General features: G+C 43.0%; 1 pseudogene; it reads left to right on the plus strand.

Annotated features, from left to right (window-relative positions):
* Window positions 1-1,463: 1,463 nt before the first annotated feature.
* Window positions 1,464-17,856, plus strand: LOC143625026 (2-oxoisovalerate dehydrogenase subunit alpha 1, mitochondrial-like; annotated as a pseudogene).
* The last annotated feature ends 163 nt before the right edge of the window (window positions 17,857-18,019 follow it).

An 18,019-nucleotide genomic window follows, 5' to 3' on the forward strand; every position in this document is an offset into this window, starting at 1 on the left:
TGAAGACTTCTATTTAAGTTTCCGTTCGAGTGTGTTTTATTTTGTTAGACATTTTATTCATCTTTCATGTATTGGTTTGATTGTGCTGTTAGATATTGATATATCGTATGAATTATGGTTTCTATTGGTTTTTTATAATAATAATAAACAATCTTTATTGTTTTATGGCATTCTAAGTATATCATATGCTTTTTTATATTACAAACTTTTTTTAACACACAAACCTATTGAAAACATGCTTTTATAACACATGCGTTTCATGTTCTAATGTCTTTAGATAATAAAATTTTGTTTAAGTTCAAGAAAATACAGTTTTCGGTTTCAGCTTTTTTTATTTTTTTCACAATGGCCATTAACAGAAATCAATGGCAGTTATCGGGCAAGAATTAGAATATATTTGAGAGACCATGTTTTTACACATGGTCAACTATATGTGGCTTTATCATGAGTGAAGAGCATAGACAGTGTTAAAGTACTTAGTTTTGATAACCAAGGTAAGGTTACAAACAAAACGACAAACATGGTTTACAAGGAAATATTTAATAGTTTATGAATTTTATAATTTCAAGCCTTAAAATTATGTTTCTAAGCATTTTACTTTGTATCTTTTGTTTTTGTAACTTAATGTTTTATAATATTTTCTTTCCGTAGGAATATGAAAAGCAATAAATGCCATATTGCGGCCCCGAATAACAAATTCAAAAATATGTTGTTGTTTGAAATTATGTGTTTATTGGACGATTTATATTATTCCACCTGTGACGTCCACGGGTCAATAACCTAGTGTGTGTGTGTGTATGTAATTAATTAATTAAAAAAAGAAAGTTATGTGAGGTTATTCGGGTATATAATCTGATAAATCGTGTATACGTTATCGTTTAATTGGATATATCACAAATGCTATACCCGTCCCATACACACAAAAGTTTCAAAAATAATCTTACACCGTGTCTCATACCCTAATCTTATACGGTGGTTCACTCTAGTTTTTCTATATAACATTACACTATTGTATCAAAACTCGAGGGGTTCACATGAACCCCTTAATTATAGTGAAGGTCTGCCCCTAAGATGCATATTACCCCGTCTCAAATATTTTGGGTTTCAGGTAATTCGGTAATTCCATCAGGTTCGGGTTTCATTGTCATCCACTCATCCGTACACGAACCACAAGACATCCCCACAGGTTCGGCTAAAAACTAAACTGATCCGAATATACATAGATCTTATATCGGGTTGGTATCGTATAAATAATTCACACGACTCAGAATTAGGGATGTTCATTGTTCGATTTAGTTTTAAGGAAAGTTTTTAACCTAACGACTAATTATGTTTTAGTTCCTTGAACCAGTTATTATTATATTATTTTCCAAAGCCTTGAGTTTGTACTAAAATATTTAACAGGATAAAAGATGGTTTATAAATAAGGCTTTCTTCCTCACTCAATTTCATCATTATGATCCATGGCTTCTATCAGAACAAAGAAGTTGTTTATGTTAGGCTTTATCAATAACACTTCTTTTGTTACCAATTCCCTGTTTTCTCACCGTCTTCATCGTTGGACATCATCTTCAAGAATTAAACCTACTTCCTCCGGTTGTTTTACGACGGTGTATGGAGGAAGACAATCGCATACGGCTACCAGTGTAAGCGATCAGGTCGGTATTCCATAATTAAGTCGTTTATTTCGATTCAGTTTGCGCCATGATAGTTTTCTTTGCATGCTGTCTTTGATCAACTTCAACAGTATCAGTTTACAGTGAAAGGTTTATAATTTAAAAATAAACAAATTGCTCTCATATTTCCAAATTCTAACTAACAACAAACTTACTTTCCTCCCTTACACTTTAAATTCTTTTACAGATTGTATTTGACTCATTACACCACTCTAACATTACTTTCATTTTTATAGTCTCTTTTTAAAATATTAAATAAAAAACTATAAAGTTTTTATTCTTTACTTTTTTTTTTTTTTTTCTTTCTTACAAAGTTTGAAGAAAAAAGGAAATATATGTTTATTATGCTTAATTATAATAATAATATTTATTATTATCAGTGCCGATGCATAATTATATTTATAAAACTATGTGTGCGTGTATGAGAGAGACATATTCATACTATAAAAAAATATTAATAATACTACAATGTTGATAATAATACAAATAAATTAATAATAACAACTTAATAGCTTTTAGTTTTGATAATTTGGTGGAGACTATTAAGTGAAAAAAAATTGAAAGGACTAATATATATGTAAATAATATTGAAAATAGTAATTAATTTGATAAGGGAGTGAACGTCAAACACAAATTAACTCGTGCTTGCAGCGCATCGTATACCGAGTTTGCCCTATTTCCAAATCATAAATAAAAGTAAAGTCTGAGTTTGGTAACTGACTAATGTCATTAAAGTAAAATCAAACATAAACTTTAACCTTTAAGTTCGAATACTAGCTAGTAGAGGCTAGTAGCAATGGTGGGCTCAGGAACTTCTTTTATGGAGTGGAAATTTTGGGGTTGGTTATGTATCAATAAATATTAAAAAGTTCTCGGTTCATTATGGTCAGGTTGGGACGTTGGGTCACAAATAACAATCGATTTTCTTAATAATCTAATAATTAATCTACCAACAAGTTTCAATTTCCGAGCTAACATACATAGCAATATTTAAATAACTAAAGCAAAATCCATTAATCAAGAACCTAATAACTAATTTAGCAAATAATCAACTAATTAAGTAAAATTTAGAGAGAGTAAAAAATAAAATAAAAATACTTGAACGGATGATGGAATGACGATGATGAATCGATGTGTTTCAAATTGCCGCTAATTTCATTGCTTAGTTTAAAATGAGCTTGAATTATCCAAATTATTTGTTTAAAATGAGTACGAATTATCAAAATTTATTTTTTAGAATGACCTCCAAATTAAATGTCTTGAATTATCCAAATAATTTTTTTAACGGGGGTTGTGTAAAAAATTCACTTGGATGGTCAGGATTAAATCATATATATAATATTAAAAAATATCCATGGGTGTGCCACCCCATCTCCATTGAACAGGTCCGTATTTGACTAGAGCTCTTAGGTTCAAATTCGGCTTTCAATTGTTTCCACTTTAGCCCTGTGACACCGCCTGCTCAGCACAATCTGAGTTTACTTATTCCTATCAATTAGCATGGTTTTGATGGGGCATGTGAATATTACTAGTTATTAATATTAACGTATCCGTCTTTATGCAGTTGTCAACAGAAACTCCTTCACGACAAGAACTAAATTTTCCTGGCGGAAGCGTTAAGTTCACCTCAAAACGGATATTCATATCCGGATCTAACGAGGAAAGGGCTCATTGTTATCAAGTCCTTAATGAACATGGCAAGCTGGTCATCGATAATTGAAGAAACGTGGATCGGCTCACTGGTAGACGATCAACTTTCCTCGGGTATAAGTATGCTATTTCACCGATGGTTCTCCGGAGTATGAATTCTTCCACCTACAAAACGAGCAGCACCGTGAACTTACCCCTCAGAAAGGGACAGAGGGGTCCTCTTTGGGGTAACCCTCCGGTGTGAGAATAAGAGATTGTAGGAGAAGATAATAATAATCTGAGAGTGAGTAAGGAATTGGAATGTATTTCCTTGCTTACCTCCCCTTGTGGAGGTGGTGTGGTATTTATAGTGTTAGGGTTTCCAATGATTGGGCTCAGATCCCATTAAGGCCTTTTTGGCCTCCTCCTGTTGCTTTGCGCCACGTGTCCTTAGGACACCTGGTGCTTTTTCATTGATTATTCTCTGACCCAGGTATTTCACCTGACCCATGTGCAATCACGTGGTAGCACATGGGTTTTGCTGAGTTGTCCACCTTTCATTGGCAGCTGTCAACATCAGCATATTCTTATTCCTTAAAGGATACCTTCTGGAAGGTTGTCTGACGAGCACAATCAAGGTTGTCCTTATCCTGATTTGGATAAGGACGAGGTTGATTATGTGCACGTGTGATATGCGCCTATCCTGAGGATGCGCGAGGTCTTCTCTTTATTCTCACGCGCAGATGTTTCATGCGCAGATGTGATATGCGCCAGCATATGTAATATGCGCCACGCGCAGATGCGCCACGCGCAGATGTGATATGCGTGAGCATATATGGTGCGTGAGCATATGTGATGCGTGAGCATATGTGATATGCGTGAGCATATGTGATATGCGCCATGCGCATAGGTTTTGGCTTTGTGCCTTCATGATATCTTGATTTCAAGCCTCTTGTCTATATCTTGTGGGTTGACCCGCCCCGCTCGATGTTAAGGCGGGTACATACCTCTTCAAGCCCCCCCAGTCTAATGTGTGTCTTGTCTCGCGCGAGCGAGGTAAGATAGATATTAGACTTAATAGTTCTCTTTTAATAGGGTTTGTCTTTTCCTTTTTTTTATTTCTCATCGTTGCGCGAAATTCTATCCTTTTGGTTGAAATGAATCGTCCATGTACGTGGTTGGTTGGTGCTGACATGCGTCAGAGATGGAGACATGTGTCAGACTTTTCGTGTGCTCGAGGTGCTACAGTTGCCTTTCATGTCCCCTCACACAGTGTCAGGAACACGTGTCGCGCTCGCGTTGGCCTGCACCTGCTAGTGGAGGCGCGTGAACTCTGATCAGTACCTGTTTCGTTCCCTTTTATGTCCCCTCACACAGTGTCAGGAACACGTGTCGCGCTCGCGTTGGCCTGCACCTGCGAGTGGGGGCGCGTGAACTCTGATCAGTACCTGTTTCTCTCTCTCCTGGGCCTATAAAAGCAAGCCTTTTGAGTTGTTATTCTTCATCTTCATTGTTATTTCAGAGCTTTTTCTTTCCTTCCATTTTTATTCCGATTAAGAGCCTGTCTTTTGCTTCCAGATTTCCGTTCTTGAAGTAACCTCTGTTTGATTCACAGTTGTATGTCTGATAACCTAGACGCCACAATCTCCCCCAGCAAACGCCGTATAAAATCATTAGTCATGTCCACTTTGAAGAAGACTGGCAAGGGAAAACGGGCTGCTGAGGCCTCGTCGGAGGAGGTGGGGAAGGGCAAGACAGTGAAGAGGTGGGATGAGATTCCCTGCAAGTTGAGACTGTCTGATTTCGACAGTCTCATCGCCTCTCAGGGTTTTCTCCCTGAGTACGGCTGTATGCTCCCGGCGGCCGGGCAAACGGCGGCAGATCCGCCCACCGGCTATATCTCCTTATACTGCCATTTTTTCACTCACTGCAACCTTCGTCTCCCGATGACAAGGTTTATGGGTGCGCTGCTTCAATTTCATGGGATTCACATATCCCAAGTCCATCCTTTTGGACTTGTGCGCATGACTCATTTTGAGTTCATGTGCAAAGCTCAGCGCGAGGAGCCCACCCCTCGGCGCTTTCAATATTTTTATAAGCCAAAAATCCAAGATTCTTGGTTCTCGTTCATTCCTCGCAGTCAGAAGGTCAAGTGCTGCACTGTTTCCTTCAAAAGCCTTCATGACTGGTCTGAGAAATTTTTTTATATTAAGGCTGGTGTGGTTCCCATCCGCATGACCATGCGCGTGATCACCTCTGCGCCCGCGGATGGGAATGTTCTTAAAAACCCAACTGGCGCATGGGTTAATAAGTTGACTGCTGAACCATCCCCCGCCAAGAATATTTGCGAGGAGGCGCTGGTGGGGGTTGGTATGAGCAGGAGGTGGACCGACAGCGCGACTGAGCTTGTTATCCAAGTTGATGGCTTATGTGAGTTATTAGCTCATTGCATTATTTCTGCGCGAATATAATTCGTTTTGCTGATATCATTTGTCTTGTTTTATGCAGTAAGCAAGGAGTACGTCCATGCCGCCTATGATGAGCATATGGAGGGTGGCTCTGTCGCGCTGGGCGCTGGGGAAGTTGGTTTCCCCGATCGCTTCGATGATATGTTCATCCCTGTTGATTTGGGATTTTGCTTTGACAGCGATGCGCCTGGTAGGCCTTTGTACTTATACTTATGCCTTTAGAATACCAAATTTGGTTAACATTTCTGTTGCACGTATTGTAGATGCGCTCGAGAACTATGAGCTGGAGCTCGCGGAAGAAGAGGTGGAGGAGGAAGCTGAGGTGCCACAACTCAAGCGTAAAGCTAAAGGGAAAACTGGCGCAGGGGCCAGTAAAAAACAGAAGAAAAATGATGCCCCTGTTGCTCAGGATCCTCCTACTCAGGCGAAGGGACTTAAGAAAACCAAGGGGTTAACTCCAAGGTTTCCTTATCTTCTTTGCCTCAAGGTGTGGGCAGTCCTCCTGTCCACACGTGGTATGGTGCCGCCACCTCCTCTCTTCGCGCGGCGGAAAAGGGAAGCGGCGCTGCGCCTGCTGTTTCCTCTTCAACAGGTATACTTTATACTTTATGGTTTTACGAGCGTGATTCCGATAGAGTTATTAATGAATCTTTGCTCACTCAAATGTTTGTAGAGCCGGCGACCTTGGTGGATCAACCTCAGGCGCAACAAGGTACCGAGGCTGCGCCGAAGGTTGCTTTGAAGTCCCCTGTTTTATCCTCGAAAAGGGGGAAAATGGACTTCATGGCGATGTTTAACTCGCGAACGGCGGTGCGCCAAGTTATATATTACGCTTTTATTTTCTGACTTTTTTCTTTTAGATCAAGTCATGAATCATTTCTCTTTGTTGGTTTTTTCATAGGAATTATAGCTGGCACACAAGCTGCTGGCGGCACTGCTGGCGCCGGCGCCAGCGCCGTTGGTCCTGCTCCTGCAAGCACTGAATCTCCCCTCATTGGGATTACTAAGGAGCAGGAGGCTGTTTTACGCGCTGATCTAGCGGCGTCGAGACCTCCCTCACCTCCTCCTGCGCGCAGCCCTCCTCGCGAGACTGGTTTTGATTTTTCCAAGTCGCAGGAGAAAAGACCTGTTACAGAGGATGATGAGGAGGTCAATTTTGAAGACTCCGATGGTAGCCGCGCAAGCCCTGTAGCGCCACGAGATTTCGTAGCGCAGCCTTCTCGTGGGGCTGACGCTGACTTTTCTGCTTGCTCTCCGCAGGTATAAGTTCGTTTTGCTCCGCTGCGCGGACTTCCATATTAGTGTTTAGATGACTAGAACGTTGCTTTGTGTTTGCAGGAAGCCGATCACATATACCGCCCGAGATGGAATATTACTGAGGATAGCTCATTTCAGTCCATGGGTGTGTGTGAAGACTTCTGGGCTCACTCCGTGCCTCCAGCTGAAAGGAGGTTTCAGGAGGACCGCGCTCGCGTGGACTTGCTCAATGACCATATTTTTGCTGGGTCTGCGTTCTTTGCTGCCTCCCAAGAGCTTCGCTATGATTATGTAAAGGTGCGTGATGCTCTTGCGGAGGCCAAGCAAGAGGCTAAGGTGTCTGCTTGGAATCTTTCTGACGCTCGAGAGAGAGCTGAGAAACTCCAAGCAGAACTCAGCGAGAACCGAGCAAGTGCCAACGCTGCCTTCGTGAAGCGCGGGCATGAGCTGCAGGCTGCGCGGGAGAAGCTGCAGGCAGCAGAGGCGGATGCGGCCAAGTACGCGCGGCGAGTGCGCGATTTGGAGCTAGATGCAGAGGCGCGTGATCAAACTCTTGTGCAGGCTGTCACTGACAAATCTTTATTAGAGAGTGAGGTTGCGCGCCTGAAGAAAGAGCTTGAGGCCGCGCGGGCAGAGAAGGATGAAGCCCTGGCGATGGCAGCGTCTGGCCAAGAAGAGCTCGATGCTGCGCGAGCGGAAAGGAATGAGGCCTTGGCGGCAGCAGCGTCCGACAGAGAAGAGCTGAAACAGACCATGGAAACTGTTGAGTTGTTAAACTCTCAGATTCCTGCTCTTGAGACGTCTGTTTCTTCCCTCGCGCAGGATCGCCAATGGCTAGTCTCACAGGGTATGACTCGTTGCGCTTATGCGATGAAATACTCAGATGAGTTTCAGACCCTTGTGATGGATTGCAACGCTGCCTCGCGCTTGGTGGGTCGAGCTGAAGGGTTTAAGGATGGCTGTGAATATAGCATGCTGAAGAAGAACCCATCCGACTACCCTTATCAGCTCGACGTCGTCTGCGCTGACATGCCGAGGTGGGGGAGAAGTATTTGAATACTCCCATTCCCATCCTTGAGCAGGTACTTTAACCTTAATGAGTTTACCTTGACTTATTTTCCTAGTCTTTTTGTACCCATACTTTTCCTTATGCTTTGCAGATAGCCTTGCTTGCTGATCAGCCCGATCTCGGCGCTCTAAAGAAATTACTTGACGAGTGTGAAGGGGCTGGTGGCGGCGATGATGGCGCGGGCAATGCTGCCTCTGCTAGCGGCTCTAGTGTGGCCAAAGGACCCGCTCCTGACACTATTGTGATAGAAGACGACTCCATTCAAGACGAACAGCTTGACTATGGCAAGTTTGGAGATGACGAGGAGCGGGCTGCGCCAGATGCTGAGGGAGGTAATGATGAGGGCGATGAAGAGGCTGACGTCGACATAGAGACTTGAGAAGCCCTTCATGTTTTTTTTTTATTTGCAGTTTGTATCTCATCATTTTGTAAATTTGTAACCTTCTATGTTTTGGAATGAAATTTTGTTTTTCCCTTATTCGCATTTTGCGCATTCCCCATTCATCTCTTTATATTGCATGTTTGCTTGTTGAATATAAGATATGCTTGCATGTTGAAATAAGAACAAGGTTGTAAGGAAATTATTTTACTTAATCCTTGTCATATTTTAAGTGATTTTGCAATATCCTGACTATGTTGACACGTGCCTTGGCGTTTCATTATTCCTCTTTTGCGCGACGTTATCGCGCATTTATTATAGGGAATTATGAGTTTTTTAGCCTTTACGTGTCAGTATGTGTTACTCTGATATCCATTACAATTCCATGCGCGACCTCGACCTGAGACCTTAACAACTATGTTTTGGCATGTGCTTTGCCTTAGTTGTGCTTAGGTATTTTTATGGTCTAGCTGCGCAGCATGTAGGATGGATCTTGTGAGTGATTTGAGCTAAGGCTCGTATTATTGGGCTAAGGCCCTGAGCTAAGGCTCATATTATTGGGCTAAGGCCCTGACGTTTTAGAGTTAAAACTCGTTAACGCGTTTGAGCTTGAAGCTCGCGCATATATGTTTTACTTCGTTTTATTTTGTTTTGATGTCAATACAATGTTGTCATATTGCTCAAAATTAATAAAGGGAAGTGTGAAACATGTATGCAAAAGGTAATAGAACACACATTAAGAGAAGATAGCGCGTATCATTATTCATAATGGCTTAAAAAGCCTTGATTACAAACTTGACAATTTTTACATGAAACATTTTCTAAGCTGTGCTGCGTTCCATGCGCGCGGGATCTTCTTTCCATTCAAATCTTTTAAAGCGTATGCGCCTTTTCCCAATTCTTCCGAGACTTGATAAGGTCCCTCCCAATTGGGGTACATCTTTCCCGGGGGTATCGCGCGGCTAGCTTCATTGTTTCGAAGGACAAAATCATTCTTCTTGAAGTGGCATTCTTTCACGCGCTTATTGTAATACTTTTCTAGTTTTTTCTTGTATTTGGCTTCACTGATGATAGCCGCTTCTCTGCGCCCTTCAAGTAAGTTGAGATCCAACCTTCTTTCGCGCTCGTTATCAATCTTACTCATCATGAGCACTCTATGGGATGGGCATCCAATTTCTGCTGGAATCATAGCCTCCGTTCCATAGGTTAGGCTGAACGGGGATTCGCCATTGCTGGTTTTGGTTAATGTCCTGTGCGCCCACAGGACATTAGGTAGCTCCTCGACCCATGAATGGGATTCTCCCTCCAACCTTTTCTTCAGCCCATTTAGCAAGCTTTGGTTCGCGCGCTCCACTTGGCCATTCCCCTGAGGGTGGTATACTGAAGTGAAGATTTGGTCGATGCGCAATTCCTTGAGCCAACTGGATATCTTCCTGTCGGTGAATTGTTTGCCATTGTCGCTCACAATTTCCATGGGCAGGCCAAAACGGCATATGATGTGGCTCCAAATAAATTGCTTCATCGTCTCGGCTGTGATTTTTGCTAGTGGCTTGGCTTCAACCCATTTTGTGAAATAGTCTACTGCCACTACAAAAAATTTTACTCGCCCTTGCGCTTGCGGTAGGGGACCCACAATATCGATTGCCCATTTGTGGAAAGGCCATGCGGAGGTCACCGGAATCAAGTTGTTCTTTGGCCGCATGGTGTTTGGCATAGCTCTGACACGCTTTGCATTTTTGGATCTCTTTTAACGCGTCCAAGTACATGCCTGGCCAATAGTAACCTGCGCTCATTGCCTTGGCAACCACCATGCGCGGGCCAGCATGTATTCCACATATTCCTTCGTGTATCTCTCTGATCACATAGCTTGCTTCCTCAGCATCTAGGCATTTCATGAGCGGTCCAAGATAAGAGCGTCGATATAACGTACCATCAAGCAGTTCGTAGTTCTGCGACTTGTGTCTTATCATCCTCGCCTGTGCGCGATCGTCCGGTATCTTTCCCTCCTTCAAGAATTCCATTAATGGAGTTATCCATGATGAAGGTGTTGTATGAATTACAAGGACCGACTTCGCTCCCACCGACGGGTTGCTCATTACTTCCACCCTGACATCTTTGCCAAAGTGATCGAAGCTGGTTGATGCCATCTTACTCAGCGCGTCGGCAGACTTGTTTTCACTGCGCGGAATATGTATGATTCTGAAGAAGTCAAATTGCTCGATGAGTTTTCTCGCCTGCTCTAGATACAGAGGCATGGTGTTCTCCTTGGCATCATAAAGGCCATTGACCTGTGCTGCTACCAAGTATGAATCAACATGGGCATCTAGATTTTTAACTCCGAACTTGTGCGCGATGCGCAGACCAGACAGCAGGGCTTCATACTCAGCTTCATTGTTGGTGCTCTTGAAATCCAACCTGATTGCGTAAGTATACTCATGACTTTCTGGATCCACCAGCTTGAGGCCTGCACCGGACCCTTCATTGTTTGAAGCTCCATCAGTGAATAATCTCCAAACATTTTTTTCATTATTGGCTTGCGGAGGGTCTACCTCGCGCTGAGCCTCTTCAATTTTTCCTTCAGGGATTTCTGCGATGAAATCAGCTAAGACTTGTCCCTTTATTGCTGGACGGGGCTTATAGGCGATCGTGTGCTCTCCTAATTCCAGCGCCCATTTTGTCAGCCTTCCTGAGAGCGCGGGACGCCGCAAGACTTGCTGGATGTTGTAACCAGTCAGAACTTCGATAAGATGACCATTGAAATATCTATGAAGCTTGCGCGACGCGTGTGTTAGTGACAAAACTAACTTTTCCATGATGGAGTAGCGCGTCTCAGGATCTGTCAGCACCCGACTCACATAATAGTTTGGTGTTTGGATTCCCTTGCGATCCACCAACAACACTGCGCCGATGGCGCGCTCTCCTGCTGACAGGTACAATGTTAGAGTTTCGCCAGGAAGTGGAGCTGTGAGCGCAGGCAGATTTATGAGACATTCTTTTATCTCACTGAAAGCTTGCTTAGCCTCAGGCGTCCACTTGAATTGGCTTTTCTTTAGGCAATTTCTCAATGTGTTAACAAATGGGGTATATTTGCTTGCATGGTTCGCTAGGAACCTGTTAATTGATACCAATCTACCATTCAACTTTTGAACTTCCTTCATGGTGGATGGTGAGGGCATGTCAAGGATAGCCTCCACCTTCTCTGGGTTTACCTTGAAACCATCCTTGGTGACCATTACACCTAGAAATTTCCCTTCTTCTACGCCGAATGTGCATTTGCTCGGGTTGAGCTTCATGTTTACTTCCTTTAGGCGCCAAAGGGTTTCTTCGATGTCTTTGAGCATTTGTTTTTCCTCCCTGCTTTTAATCACCAAATCATCCACGTAGACTTCTAGGTTTCTTCCAATTTGCTCGTTGAAAACCGCATCCATGAGTCTTTGGTAGGTGGCTCCTGCATTCTTCAAACCAAAGGGCATTTTTGTGTAACAAAAAACACCCTTGTCAGTTCTGAAGGCAGTCTTGTCCTCGTCTTGTGGTGCCATTTGAATTTGGTGATAGCCCTTGTAGGCGTCCAGGAAACATTTGAGCTTAAATGGCGCCACAGAGTCCACTTTCGCGTCAATGTTTGGGAGGGGGTAACAATCTTTTGGACATGCTTTGTTGAGGTCCTTGAAATCAATGCACATCCTCCATGACCCGTTGCTCTTCTTTACCATCACAGGATTGGCTACCCATGTTTGGTATCGTATTGGGCGGATGATTTTTGCGCGCAGTAGATCTTCTACTTGCTCATTCATGGCCTTTGCCTTCTCATCCCCCATGACTCTCTTCTTTGAGCAATTGGCTCTACAGACTTGAAGGTGTTGAGAGAATGTTGCGCCAGGTCTCGCGGAACTCCAGTCATATCAGAATGTTGCCACGCGAAAACCGACATATACGTTGTGAGCAATCTTTTCATTCTCAACCTTGTGTCGTCTGATATCGTAGCTCCAATTGTGATTGTTTGCTCTGGGAATTTTGGGTTGAGAATCCATTCCTCTGGCGCGTTGTTTGCCATTGGAAGTTTCATTCTCCCTTCCCTCGGTATACTTGTCACTGCGCACAAATGATCTCGGTACACAAATGTTACACCTGTTGGTGTTGGGAACCCCAGCGCGCCGTGCGCTGGTGATGGTATGGCGTTGAATTGAGCAATCGTTCCTCTACCCAAGATCATATTGTGGCATGAAGTGGTGGGCAAGACCAAGAAGTTGACAATTTCGGCTCGCTTGTGTTTCTCATCCCCCATGGTTAGTTCAAATTGTATCTGACCTAGGGGGTGAATGATTTCATTTGAAACACCCGAGATTGGTGCATTCACAATTTCGAGCCTTTCTTGGTCTGCTGGATCCAACTTTCTGAAACATTGCTCATACATGATGTCTGATTCACTGCCAGTGTCCACCAAGACTTTTGACACTTCATAATGAGCAATGTGTGTAGTGATGACTAGAGGACTGCTGATAGACGGGCCTCCCCTGATTCTTGGGAAGATTACTTGTTGCTCGCGCCAATCTCCTTGGACTTCCGCGCTTCTCTTTCTCGATCTTTGCCCTTGCCTTCCTCCCTCGGCTACACAGATTCTTTTGAACTTTTTGCTGGCTGAGGCTCCATCTGGTTGTTCATTCTCTGGTCCTGGGTTTTTCACCAGGTGAGCTAACTTGCCTGATTTCACATCTCTTTCAATCGCATCCTTCAAATGGTGGCATGCATCGGTGTTGTGCCCTGTGGACTTGTGAAACTCACAATACTTGCCACTGTTTAATGGTCCCTTGCGGAGTAATGGCTTGGGGCTTTTAAACTGGACATTCTCTGTGCTTAACACTTGTGAAGGCGTTTTAGTGAGGGGAGTCCATATTCTTGGTAGAGGTCTGTTAGGCTCTCTGCCGCCTTCCCTCTTGTCACTTTCTCCGCGATTACGGATGTCTTTTTGAGGCTGGGGTGAACTTGGTTGCGCCTGCTTTTCTGCGGGAGAAAAACTGGTTTGTTGCAACCTGGACCATACGGAGTTCTGTTTGCCCCTCCTTTCATTGTTGCGCGGTGCTTCTGTTTGATGCCCTCTGTCTCTTGCTCTATCTTGGGCAATTTGTTTTTCATTTCGCGCGAAGACTCGCGATGCTTCCATTAGCTTGGCCCAAGTGGTTGGCATGCCATCTCTGCTCACAAGAGCTCTGCGGAGTTGATCACTGCGCGCACCTTGAATAAAGGCCACGCGCAAGAGTTGTTCAATGATACCTCCAATTGCCAGAGATTCCTGATTGAAACGGGTTATGTAGTCTTCAATGGTTTCATCATTCCTGCGCACGCAGTGTATGATGTCATCGGGGTCGCGCGTGTGTCTGCGCTGCTGTACGAAGTGAGCCTGGAACTTCTCCAATAGCTCTTCGAACCCATTGATTTGTCCAGTCGGCAAGCTTTCGAACCAGACACGCGCTGCGCCCGTGAGGCAGCGAGCAAACATGTGACACCATGTTGGCATCGTCCAGCTTTCTAGGTTTCCAATGTTGTAAAAACCTTGTAGGAAATCGTCTGGATCAGTTGTGCCGTCGTACTTGCCCAAACCACTTGGCATCTTGGTTTTGTGCTGAATGGGAGCCTTCGCGATGCGCTCAGTGAATTTTGAATGCTTCACCAAGATGGCTGGCCTGTATGGTGTGGTTACGTCCACTTGCCCTCTCGCTGGTGGGTTGTACGGTGTGTACAGATCCATATCGGCTTTGGCCCCAGGCGCTATGTTCATGTGCGCGCGGAGCTGTGAGCCTCCTGCATGAGTATCTCGCGTCTTCCTCATGCTGTGCACTTCTTCATCACTAAAATCAGCGTGTTCAGTGCGAGCAGAGTGACCATCTTCCAGCGCGCGCGCCCTTTTTGTTGTTCCTTGAAAGGTTTGCTTATCAAACGCGAGCCTTTGTGTTAAATCGGCTAACTTTTTGTGTTTGACCAGCTCATTGTATTTGTCCATTAAACGTCGTTTTTCGTTTATGAGCCATTCTTTAGGGTCATTGGTTTCAACTTCTGGACCCATTGGTCCTTTTTGTTTCGCGCCAGTCAGATTTTGGAGCGTGAGATCGTCTGGAGGAGTTTCAGTCTGGCTATGAGGAGTTGTGATGAAGGGATGGTTACTGGTGGTGCGCGCAGAATCACGCGGCACCCTCAGAAACTGTTGTCCCTCATTAACATCCTCAAGCTCAATATCCTCCAGAACTTAATCACTGTTTCGAACACCAGAAACCATGGTGAAGTTTTTCAGAGAGAACTGATGAGATGGTGATTTTGTTGCCGTTGTAACAGGTGATGGCGCCAATGAAGAAACGTGGATCGGCTCACTGGTAGACGATCAACTTTCCCCGGGTATGAGTATGCTATTTCACCGATGGTTCTCCGGAGTATGAATTCTTCCACCTACAAAACGAGCAGCACCGTGAACTTACCCCTCAGAAAGGGACAGAGGGGTCCTCTTTGGGGTAACCCTCCGGTGTGAGAATAAGAGATTGTAGGAGAAGATAATAATAATCTGAGAGTGAGTAAGGAATTGGAATGTATTTCCTTGCTTACCTCCCCTTGTGGAGGTGGTGTGGTATTTATAGTGTTAGGATTTCCAATGATTGGGCTCAGATCCCATTAAGGCCTTTTTGGCCTCCTCCTGTTGCTTTGCGCCACGTGTCCTTAGGACACCTGGTGCTTTTTCATTGATTATTCTCTGACCCAGGTATTTCACCTGACCCATGTGCAATCACGTGGTAGCACATGGGTTTTGCTGAGTTGTCCACCTTTCATTGGCAGCTGTCAACATCAGCATATTCTTATTCCTTAAAGGATACATTCTGGAAGGTTGTCTGACGAGCACAATCAAGGTTGTCCTTATCCTGATTTGGATAAGGACGAGGTTGATTATGTGCACGTGTGATATGCGCCTATCCTGAGGATGCGCGAGGTCTTCTCTTTATTCTCACGCGCAGATGTTTCATGCGCAGATGTGATATGCGCCAGCACGCGCAGATGCGCCACGCGCAGATGTGATATGCGTGAGCATGTGATATGCGCCACGCAGATGTGATATGCGTGAGCATATATGGTGCGTGAGCATGTGATACGCGTGAGCATATGTGATATGCGTGAACATATGTGATATGCGCCATACGCATAGGTTTTGGCTTTGTGCCTTCATGATATCTTGATTTCAAGGCTCTTGTCTATATCTTGTGGGTTGACCCGCCCCGCTCGATGTTAAGGCGGGTACATACCTCTTCAATAATGATTCACTCAAGGTAGAGCCGTGGCTTTTTAAAAAATATATTTTTTTTTGAATTATTAAAGTAACAAATAAATGATCTTGTGGATTTTGAATATAAAGATCAGCAAAGAACTTGCTGTCAAGATGTATACAAACATGGCAACACTGCAAGTTATGGATCCTATTTTCTATGAAGCACAAAGACAAGGAAGAATATCCTTCTGTCTGACCACAATAGGAGAGGAAGCCATTAATATTGCATCAGCAGCAGCTCTTAGTAACAATGACTTTGTCTTCCCTCAGGTTATTTAAACTTTTATAAAACTTGATCTCTTTTTTAATCCTTTATTTATTGTTAAGCATTATTTTAATTAAGTTTAGAATTGTTAATGCTTGTACTTTACACACATGTTTCTGACACATTAAGGGTAACAATTTCTGACACAACCGAAACACAAAAATAAATAGATTTTGGGTTTTTTTTTTCCTAAATGTGTTTTTCTCAGTATTTGATACATAAAAGCATTAGTTAATTTACAGAATGTGATTCCGATATGCAGTATAGGGAGCCTGGAGTTCTACTATGGAGAGGATTTACTTTACAAGAGTTTTCGCAAATCAGTTATTCGGAAACAAGCATGATTATGGAAAAGGAAGACAGATGCCTATCCATTACGAGTCAAAAAAGCACAACTACATTACAGTGGCATCTACTGTCGCGTACACTATCAACTTAACATCATATCATCATATGCCAATTTTCCACACATAATCCCTTATATATATACACTTCTCACATGAGATATTTTGATCTTTATATACCTGGACAGAACACAAATCCCACACGCGGTTGGTGCTGCCTATTCTATGAAGATGGAAAAACAAGATTCATGCACCATCACTTATTTTGGTGATGGAGGCAGCAGTACAGTAAATAACTAAATATGAACCTTATATAATCATTATAGTTGGATTTTGATTATTAAAATTTATTTACACTAACTGATGCAGGGAGATTTTCATGCTGGTTTGAACTTTTCTGCGGTTATGGAGGTCCCGGTAATATTTTTCTGCAGAAATAATGGATGGGCTATTAGCACTCCAATCGGTGATCAACTTAGAGGTATATATACGTCTTTCCCCCATTTTATACTTGCGTATTCATTTTGTTGACTTTTGGCACTTTTGGTCAACGGTAGGCGACGGTATTGTTGTAAGAGGAAAGGCGTATGGAATTCCTAGTATCCGAGTATATGGCAATGATGCTCTTGCTGTGTTTTCTGCTGTTTATGAAGCACGCAAAATGGCTATTGAAAAACAAACACCTGTTTTAATTGAGGTTTAATGTAATAATCTTGTTTTTGTTTACTTTTGCGTTATCATAGTTTGACTTTTTACGGTTGGCAGGCGCTTACGTATAGAGCAGGACACCATTCCACATCAGATGACTCAACCAAGTATCGCCCAGTTGATGAATTTGAATGGTGGAGAAATGATCAAAACCCTGTTACGAGGTTTAGGAAATGGATCGAAAACAAAGGCTGGTGGAGTGATGATGCCGAGTCACAACATCGAAACATCATAAGGAAAGAGGTAAAACCTTTGACTTATGTTTGACCTGGTTTCTTATATTTTGTGAAGTACCACATTCTGTGCATCTTAGTACTTTTATCCTTTTAAGTTACACACCCTACACAACCAAATTTAACATCGTTCTCCCAGTATTTCAAAATATATATACACACTCACAAAACAGGTTCGTGAGATGGTGTTAAAATATACTTGTGTTGTTTAAACTTTCCCATCAACTACAACTACATATAGTACTTGATTACCAAGAAACAGGTATGCACAAAACTTTTATTGTTCAAACATTGACTTCTTTTGACACGCATATTGCCTTGCACTTATCTAACTTGTACAACTGATGATGTTCTCAGCTAGCCCAAGCAATTCAAAACGCAGAGCAGATAGATAAACCTCCGGTTGCAGAGATATTCAACAATGTATACGATGTTTCCCCTAAGAATCTCAACAAGCAAGAGGATTCTTTGCGAAAATCCCTAAAGAAACACGCACAGGAATATCCCTCTAACGTTCCACTGTAGAACCATCTCCATCATACGGAGATTAGGCGTTACAAGATAACAAACTTTACTTTGCAGTAATAACAATAGCAGGGCAACAGCCTGGCTTTTCAAGAATCAGTTTACTTTTGAATGTGTGTTTGAATGGCAGAGGTTATTCCTAATTTTATGTTTTCTGTTTTAA

The sequence above is a fragment of the Bidens hawaiensis genome, unplaced genomic scaffold (assembly GCF_021521415.1).
Source record: "Bidens hawaiensis isolate Kalapana, Puna unplaced genomic scaffold, B.hawaiensis_p1.1 tig00004020_1, whole genome shotgun sequence".
Classification (NCBI taxonomy): domain Eukaryota; kingdom Viridiplantae; phylum Streptophyta; class Magnoliopsida; order Asterales; family Asteraceae; genus Bidens; species Bidens hawaiensis.